Source organism: Canis lupus, chromosome 7 (genome assembly GCF_048164855.1).
Source record: "Canis lupus baileyi chromosome 7, mCanLup2.hap1, whole genome shotgun sequence".
Classification (NCBI taxonomy): Eukaryota; Metazoa; Chordata; class Mammalia; order Carnivora; family Canidae; genus Canis; species Canis lupus.
This window is the reverse complement of record NC_132844.1, coordinates 34,498,642-34,508,860: the sequence shown is the minus strand read 5'-3', so window position 1 is coordinate 34,508,860 and position 10,219 is coordinate 34,498,642. Positions and strand designations below refer to the sequence as shown.

At 36.7% G+C, this 10,219-nt stretch overlaps 1 pseudogene; it reads left to right on the top strand.

The window, feature by feature from the left end:
* Positions 1 to 8,849: 8,849 nt before the first annotated feature.
* On the top strand, positions 8,850 to 9,881 carry LOC140636747 (large ribosomal subunit protein uL10 pseudogene; annotated as a pseudogene).
* The last annotated feature ends 338 nt before the right edge of the window (positions 9,882 to 10,219 follow it).

The following is a 10,219-nucleotide window of genomic DNA, read 5'->3' as shown; positions in this document are numbered from 1 at the left end:
TCTTTTGTTAAGTGTCAACTAATTAAGTTTTATTTTTTCACTGTAAAACCTATAAAGAGAATAACTAATTTTACATATAATAAAATACTAAGTGTGGGATATAATCACTTTGCATATGGCAATGAATTAGGAGAGGCTGCTCCCTCCCTTTTTAAAATAGGCTCCATGCCCAGTGTGGAGCCCAACATATGGCTTGAACTCATGACCCTGAGATCAAGACCTAGCTGAGATCAAGAGTTGGACACTCAACCAAATGAGCCACCTAGGAGAGACTGGGTGCCCCAAGGAGAGGCTGCCCTTGATCTTTTTTTAAAGAATTTTCAAGGAACCATTATGGATATAACTAGAATATTAAATTCTGAATATTGGACAGAATACTTCTGTGTTAGAGAGCGTATTAGGGCGAGACACCTAGAATACTTCTTTGAATTTGAAATAAATTTCTTCCTGCAATTAATTCTCAAGCCAAAGCTTAATTTTTCAGTGTGGTATACCCTGGAATTTGCAAATCTAAGCAAGATGTTTCATTTAGCTATCCCAGTCCCATTATTTTTATGTTAAATGATTTTTCTTTTTTGGGTGGTTTTGAATTAGCAGTTATGCAACCAAAGAGAATGATTGCTACTTAATCTTGGGAGCCATCATTATAAAATTACCAATCTGTCTCATTGCTTAACAATTGAGCATTCTGTTTTGTTTCCTGAGGGAGAAAATAAAATCACAAATGTGTTTAGTATGGTCTTGTCTTCCATATTCTATTCATCTACTCACGATAGAGGATAACTGATATCGCATAACCTAGCTCAATTTATACTTTCTGGTAATTAAACATTTAGTCTTAAACAGAGTTTTCATTAGTGTGATTTCATTATGTTTCACTCATACTTCATAAGTTGCAAAAAACCTTTAGAGGGGCTTTGAGACTACAGCTGGGAAGAAATAATATAAACTTCAAGTGAATGACTCTGTTGTTTTATGACTTTTATTTTAACATTACTTTCTAAAGTATATTGAAGAAATATATTTATTTTTTTCTTTACAGGAGAATGATTCTCATAGCTTAACTAATTATGTGGGAATATTAAAATATTTTTTAAGAATTATATTGGTAGTCCAAGTAAGACTCTCTTTTGGTCTATGACAGCAAAATAGGATGATCAATGTTTTCAAAATTCAAAAATTTGACCACATTACAGGTCCAATCCTAAGCAACACTTGATGTCCTATTAAAAGGTCTTTTACCTTAGATGTCACGATTTAAAATAATTTCTTAAAACTGATTAGCCAGAAAATGTTACTAGAATAAATGAGGGTGGTACCCATGGGAGGGACATGGAAGTAGGGAAGATTTTATTTTAATGTGAGATCAAATGTCTGTAAATTATTCCAAAATAGAATACCAATTTTAGAATTTAGGACAGTGGCCACAGGTGGAGGGTCTTCCCAGCTGGCACACTTCAGATCCCGTGATCTCTGCACTAATATGCACTACCTGTTTCTGATACTGATCAATCTTGGGAAAACTAAACTCATTTAAGAAATGTGTAGGATTTTCAACTACTTTTTGTTTCATCCATTTTAAAAGCCTCTTTTATAGACAGTAAGTGATGATAGAAGAGTATTATTCCTAACCTGGGTTATATAATTAATTTAGAACCTATTCAAATTTTAGAAGTAGTTCTTTCTAGTTTTTCCTTGTTAATACCATGGAGGACTTGAAGAAGAATCTTTTTGGAAATCTGGTGGGTTTCCAGATGGTGGACAGAAGTCGATAGCATTCAGTGTTTAAGTAGTATATAAAATTATGTCTAGGGCTGCATGAGAATGGGATCAGATTGGCAACCTTTTAGAGCCAAGAAGTGGAGTTTGGGGCAAGAATGTGAATGGATTATTTTAGCTGAATACCTAAATTAGGTTGAGTAGGGCAGTGAAACACAGTGAGATCCATAGGACCAGAGCTAGACCCTGCTGTGAAGATATCCCATAAATCAGAAAGCAATGAGTGCTGGAAAGGAAAGCCAATATATGATCTAGTAGAAAAAGCTGAGGTTCATGAATTACCAGATCACAAAGAGTAACAGAGTACAGGAAGTACTTAGTCTCTCTGTCAGTAATTTCTCAGGGCTCATAGTGTATTGATCATTAGGAACTTCTATTTGCAGTGTTTTTCACACTAGCTTCCTAGCCCACCCCTTCTGAAAATCATGTACAAATACATCTATAAATGCATTAGTGAGCCAGAAAAATATTAAGAGAAATCCTCAGAAGGCAAAAATTTGGTGAAGAACATGAACGCAGAGAGTTAAATGATCAAGCATCAAATCACTGGTTTCTCTAGGGACATCCAGTTATACATGGCTAGTTCCATGACCTTTATTTTGATGTCACAAAGCTATATCATGTTGCATGTCAGAAATCTAATAGGAGACCTTCCAGATAAAGCCAGATCAAGAAAGTTGCATCTTCTGTGAAAGAGTGAATACAAATTACATGCCATCTGTAGAGGTTCTGGATGGAGGGAGAAAGATAAAATCTCTCTTGAGAAATCTAAGTAAATATTGACCCTTGAGAGAATTTGTGGTCAAACCCCAACCCATAATACTGAAACTGAAAATCATCAAAGAAACAAAATCTTTGAAGTATCCAGAGGAAAAAAGATATATTAAATACAGGACACAACATTTTGGTCAACAGACTATTTCTCATCCTCAGTAATGCTGGCCAAGGAGACAATGGAATAATATCGTCAAAGTACTATGTGAAAATAAATCTTAAATTACAATAACATTAACTAATAATATAAAGAAGAAAAGGGGGATAAAAAACATTTTCAGATGTATCCAGACTGACAGAGTTTTATCATTAATAACCTCTTACTAGAAATATTCTAAAGTAATTACTTTGCAAGGCTAGAAAATTGTCCTATGAGGAAAATATGTGATTAAGGAAGAAGTATTTGGTAAAAATGGATAAATATCAAAAGCTGTCTGTAAGACCAAAAAGTAATAATGTATGATTTTTGAGTAAGAAAAAAGACTAAACTCTGCAAAACAATAGCCTGTAGGTCAGTGTTGAAATATTAGAGTTAAATTCCATTGTTTGGGAGGATGAAAATAACTTTAGTCTTTGAAGAGTAGAGTGGGCATTTAAGATTTTATAGCAAACCTTAAAAATAACTTTAAAATTAGTAGAGAGAAAAAAAATGGAATCAGAACAAATCTCAGTCAAATCAAAAGAATACAAGAAAGGGGGAAGAAGGGTATGGACACATTGTATCATGAATCATCAACTATTATGGCTTCTCTTCTTACTGAAAATTGCACTTCCCTACCTCCTTGATATCAGGGGTTCATATCAGTTCTTACACGACTGCTATTTAAATATTTTAAAATTACAAATAAATAAATATTTAAAAATTAGAGCAGTTATGCAGATAAATGCTGTGTGTGTGTGTGTGTGTGTGTGTGTGTAAAATGTATCCTCTTACAAACTTACTTTTTCTCCACAAAATATCTGTTGACTTATGTGGTCCTGTGAGTGTTTTACTAAACACACCACAATTAACTCAATATACATTTAGTAAGAACCTACCATATGCCAGGATAGATCTGAGAGTACAGAAACTGTTAAAACTGGTACCTGCTCTTAAAGAACTTCTAGTCTAAGAATAACACTCACATAATCAAATAATTAAAATTACAATAATTTGGTTAATGCTCAACCTAAAAAATTTGATTCTCAAAATAAAAAGTCATCTAAGGAAAAGCTATCAAATAAAATACAAGATCTAGTTCTTAGTTCATACTTTTGCAACACTTTTCAATACTATCATTCTACATATAGCTAAGATTATCATGCTTTCAAAAAGAGCAAAGTAGGGGATCCCTGGGTGGTTCAGCAGTTTAGCGCCTGCCTTTGGCCCAGGGCACGATCCTGGAGTACCAGGATCAAGTCCCACGTTGGGATCCTTTAATGGAAACTGCTTCTTTCTCCTCCTGTGTCTCTGCCTCTCTCTCTCTCCCTCTCTCTCTCTGTCTCTCTCCACGTCTATCATAAATAAATAAATAAATAAGTAAATAAATAAATAAATCTTTTAAAAAAAGAGCAAAGTAGAATGGAGAGTTGTTGCCATAATTTGTTTCAAAATTATTTCTATGAAGGAATTTATTTATGTACTTTAAACTGACCATAGAAAACAGAAAAGGACAAAACTGAAACAGAGAATGTGTCTTTACTTCTTGATCCTTCTCTGTAGCTGTTTTCATGGCTCAAATCAACTAAATGTTCCCCTAAATATTATGTACCTCCGAAGCCGTACTGATCTGAGTGAAAAATCAAATGGTTATTTTGGTACATATCATAAACACATCATATCATGTTTTAATCATATATTTAAAAAAATTAGGACACATAGTTGTATTGCCCCGATCTGCTTACTTTTTATTTTTTAAATTTTTTTATTTTTTTAATTTTCTTTTTTTTTTAATTTTTATTTATGATAGTCACAGAGAGAGAGAGAGAGAGAGAGAGAGAGCCAGAGACACAGGCAGAGGGAGAAGCAGGCTCCATGCACTGGGAGCCCGACATGGGATTCGATCCCGGGTCTCCAGGATCGCGCCCTGGGCCAAAGGCAGGCGCCAAAACGCTGCGCCACCCAGGGATCCCCTGCTTACTTTTTAATAAGCCATTCCTTCACACAGTGTTTCAATCTTGCTCAGAAGAAGAATTTTTATAAGAGTCTTGGGAAAATATGTTTCAATAAACTTATATTTCAAATACTTTTCTAAAATGAACACTGATCAAAACACTTCTTTAAATTATGCCAAATTGGGTCTTCTTCTAGGTCTTGAATATTGATATCTTGAGTTTCTCTGCTGATTGGTAGGAATAGAGAGAGAAAAGCAGTTATTTGGAATGGACACACATAAAGATAATACAGCAGAAGGGAAAAATTGTGGACTAAGAACAGAAGATTGGTAAGTGACTCTTAGGGACAGAAGTCACACTCGAATGGATTATTTAGATGTGGGAACCAATGTAGATGTTGCTATCCTGAGGACCAAAATAGCATGAGAAGCTGTTTTCACACTGGGTTTGAAGAGGCCAAGGGAAAAAGTATTATTGGAGCCTTGTGAGAATGGGAACCATGGCATTTCATCAGTAGTAGAGGCCATTGAAGGATGAGTAGCTGAGAAACTATGGCATTGAGGTAAGGAGGGAGCTGGGGAAGAAAGTACCCCTCCTTCTGCTTTCTTATCTCCTAGTCATGCCTCCCATTTGAGGCCAGAGGGTGAAGCAGCTCAGATAACAGAATCTGTAGCATTCATCCCCTTGGGTCACAGAAAACTGAAGAGAAAGGCGGGGAATGAATGTTATGGGAGACATTCACACAGATCACCAGAGGAGAATTATTAGTGCCTGATACTTACGAGTGCTTCAAGTTTTAAGTGAGATTTTCTATGTTCAAGTTTTTTGTAAACTGTGATAGCTCTAGCAAAGTCAGATGAAATTCTAACACATTTAACCAGACTATAAACCTCTCCACTATATCAAAGAAGAGCTGGAGGGACTGACTATTCCTTCATTTCTCCAGAGACTGAGTGTTATAACCTTTCCCACTTCTTTCCTTCTTCAAGGGTGCTCTTGAGATTTATTCTGAACACATTTTAACTGGGTAAAAATATTGAACATGGGAGAAACAGCTTACACTATGATTTGTCCTACCAATCACACACCCCAGTCTAGCCTAGAAATGACCCTAATTATAAATAGGTATTATCACAAAATATCTATCATTGGCTATATTACTTTTTCTTTCTCTGTGCCTCCTGAAAATATATTTCACAATGAAATAGCCTCATGATATGTTATTTACCATCATTTTATTTCTGTGTTGAATTTTGTTCCACTTAATAAAAGTTTATATTTTATAAAAGTGGAATGATGGCATGGATAAAAGCTACTACTCAGAAAAGCTTTTAATGTCAGAATTTTCTCATGTCAATCCCTGACACACTTACTGCTTTTTTGCCAGATGGGCTATGCCAAATCTCTGGACACTTGCTCAAGTCTTGATTAGTGTCTGATTCCCATCACAGCCATTTCCAGAGCTGTCTCTTAAGCTACTTCAAGAACCAGTGCATAATAATAATGCATTGCTTTTTGCATAGACAGTAAGTCCATAAAATTATCACATTCTGTTTTGGCAAACATGAGAGCTAAACTTTTATTTAGATTTCCAAAATTTTATTTTGCATGAGTAAATTGTATTCAAAACATAAAGTTACTTTATAGTGAACCTTTCTCATTTCTATTTACTTCTATTTTCTGCTACAGTTGTATCTATGAACTTCAGTCCTGGACCATAATTTGTGACCTACATTAGATCCCTCATTTCTCCTCTAGATTTCCAGAATCTTGATTTGAATGTTGCACTCATATTAAGACAGTTAATATGCTTTAAGGTGTAAGTACAAACTCTGGAATTAATGGAGGCTTAAGCAATTATTATCTTAAATGATAAGAAATCCAGGTGAAGATGGTTCCAGGGTTGGTTGAGTACCTCAAAGAAGTCATCAGGGACTCATATGTTTTTAATTTTTCCACTCTGCTTGTGAGTGATAGATTTTCTCCTTATCACAGATGGCAACAGCAGCTTGGGGAGGACAGGTTGCTTATCTTTTTATCAGGGAAAAAAACATTATTCTCTAAGCTTCTAGTAGACTTTTCTACTAGAAAAGTGGCTTATTGGCTAAAACAGGGTCATATGATCATTCTTAATCTAATCACCCACAAAGAGGCTTAGGGGTTTTATAATAGGCTGAAATGAATTATTATTTTCTTGGGGCTGGAATTGGAGCCTAAGCAGAAAACTCTAGATCTCTGGACAAAACCAGTGAAAGGATCCTGGGGGAGATCACTGTTGAGTTGGCAAACAAAGGAATCTGCTAGACACAGTACTTCTGTCATGTTTGTTGTACTGAATCTACTGCTTTGGCAAATATAGAAGCTTCCTTCTATTTCTCTCTCATTGCAATTTCCTTCTCTATCCTCCTAATATTATAGACACTAGAAAGTAAAACTCCACTATCTTATTGCTATGGATGGCCATGAGATACATTTCTGGCAAAGAGATCTGAGCCTAAGTGTCTGGGGAGGACTTCCTATTTTGAATAAGAAGGCAAAACACTGCAAGGTTTTTGTCCTTTGCCCTTCCTTTTTGTCTTTGTTCCCTAATTCTGCTCAGATACAGATGCTTGACTTGAGGTGCACAGCCAGCTTACAAACATGAGATTGGAATCCCACACTAAAGATAACAGAATAGGAGGAGCAGGATGAGTCTCGGAAGACACCACTGAGCCTCCCAACCAGCCTTGGATTTCTGGTGAGCGATAAAAAAATAAACAAGGGATAAAAAATCCTGTAATTATTTAAGCCATTATTTGTATATGATAGGTAGCAGAACACAGTTTCTAATCAATATATTAGCTATCTGGTTTGTTTAATTATTTTTATTGAGCTGGTTTGTTTCCGTGGTACCCTATGAAACACATAGGTATTTTTTAATCTTGACCTCATTATTCCATCTTGTTTTTTCCAAACCAACCAGTAGTTTCTAAAATGCAGTTTTGGAGGGGAATGGCTGGTCATTTCTCTGCTCAAAACAATTCCAGGGTAAATGCATCCAAGGCTTCTATCCCATGGGTCTTGCCGACATGTCCATATTTATCTCTTACTTTCTTCCTACTTATACAGTAGCCATGCCAGATTAGCCTCCATTAATCATATTCTCTATTCTCCTATCTGCTACTTTTCTCTTCATGCTGTTTTTCTTTGTCTAGAATATCTTTCAATACTTTTTATCAAATTGTTGAAATTTTCATCTTTATGACCTAATCAAAGTGAATTCTTCTCCAAGATATATCCTACTGCTCAGAAGAATGTCCCACACACAGGTAGTGCCAAATAAGTGTTAGCTATTATTATCTCTCCCTCTCTTGCATTATAGGAAATATACTTTTATTAAATATAAAATGTGCTGTTTAAAAATACTTAATTCCATGCAGTTACTTGCCCCAGAAAATTTTGAACTCTTTGACGGTAGACTTTACTTGCATTGTAGGTGGTGAGTTAGTAAATTATACTCTACTTAAATTGGGTGCCATAACTTTTATCAGTTCTTGTTATAGAAGGATGGGTAAAACTAATCCATGACATGGAAATCTTAGCACATAGAGAATTCAGGGATGACTCTTGTACTATTCTTCACAAGATATGTAACTATCCACATTTAGTTTAATTTGGGCCATGTGTAGGATTAAAGTTTCTATGACTCTTCTTAATCCCCTCTTATCCGACTTTCAAAAGTTAATGCAGTGATCTGAATACGCCTATGGCTATTAAAGAAATTAGATACATTATTTATAAACTTCAAAAATAAGAGGAAGCAGGGCCAGATGGGTCCACTGGTGAATTGTACCAAATATATCAGAAAGAAATTGTACCAGTTCTCTACAATTTCTCTTAGGATATGGAAACAGGGATAATATATTCTAAATAATTCAATGAAGCCAGTATTACCCTAAAAACTAGACAGAGACATTATAAGAAAACAATACACCAAAATCAATAGATACAGAAAAAGCATTTGACAAAATTCAACATTCCAGTCATAATAAAAACTCTAAGAAAACAAAGAAGATAGGAAAATTTCCTCAACTTGTTTTTATCAGGGAAAAAACATTATTCTTGTTTTAGAACTTGTTAAAGTTGTTAAAGAACATCTACACAAAAAACGTATAGCTAATATAATACTTAAAGGTAAGAAACTTGAAACTTTCCTCTCTCCAGGCGTCCTTGTGGGAGTAACATCCTCTTTAAACCCTGAGTGGCAATCCCTGACGCACCACCGTGATGCCCAAGGAAGCCAGGGCGACCTGGAAATCCAACTACTTCCTTAAGATCATCCAACTTTTGGATGATTATCCAAAATGCTTCACAGTGGGAGCAGACAATGTGGGTTCAAAGCAGATGCAGCAGATCCGCATGTCCCTCCGTGGCAAGGCTGTCGTGCTGATGGGCAGGAACACCATGATATGCAAGGCCATCCAAGGGCATCTGGAGAACAACCCAGCCCTGGAGAAACTGTTGCCTCATATCCGGGGAATGTGGGCTTTGTGTTCACCAAGGAGGACCTCACTGAGATCAGGGACATGCTGCTGGCCAATAAGGTGCCTGCTGCTGCCCATGCTGGTGCCATAGCTCCAAGTGAAGTCACTGGGTCAGCCCAGAACACAGGTCTGGGGCCCGAGAAGACCTCTTTCTTCCAGGCTTTAGGCATTACCACTAAGATCTCTAGGGGCAGCATTGAAATCCTGAGCGATGTGCAGCTGATTAAGACCGGAGACAAAGTGGGAGCCAGCGAAGCCACACTGCTGAACATGCTGAACATCTCCCCCTTCTCCTTTGGGCTGATCATCCAGCAGGTGTTTGACAATGGCAGCATCTAGAACCCTGAAGTGCTTGACATCACAGAGGAAACTCTGCATTCTCGCTTCCTGGAGGGTGTCCGCAACGTTGCCAGCGTATGTCTGCCGATAGGTTACCCGACTGTTGCATCAGTGCCCCATTCTACCATCAATGGATACAAGCGGGTCCTGGCTTTGTCTGTGGAAACTGGTTACACCTTCCCACTTGCTGAAAAGGTCAAGGCCTTCTTGGCTGGTCCATCTGCATTTGTGGCTGCTGCTCCTGTGGCGGCTGCCACCACTGCTGCACCTGCTGCTGCTGCAGCCCCAGCCAAGGTTGAAGCAAAGGTAGAGTAGGAGGAATTGGACGAGGACATGGAATTTTGTCTCCTTGACTAATCACCAAAAAGCAACCAATTCAGCCAAGTTTTTGTGAAACAAGGAAATAAAGGCTTACTTCTCTTAAAAAAAAAAAAAGAAACTTGAAACTTTCTCACTAAGATCAAGAACAAAGCAAAATTGTTCCTTCTCACTACTGCTTTTCATCATTGTGCTGGAAGTTGTAACTAATGCAATACAAGAAAGGGAAATAAGGGGTATGCAGGTTGGAAAGGAAGAAATAAAACTGTATTTGCAGATGACATGATCATTTATGTAGAAATTCTGAAAGAATAGACAAAAAATTCCTGAAAATAATAAGTGATTACAGGCAGGATTGCAGGATACTAGGCTAATATGTCAGTCATTTCCCT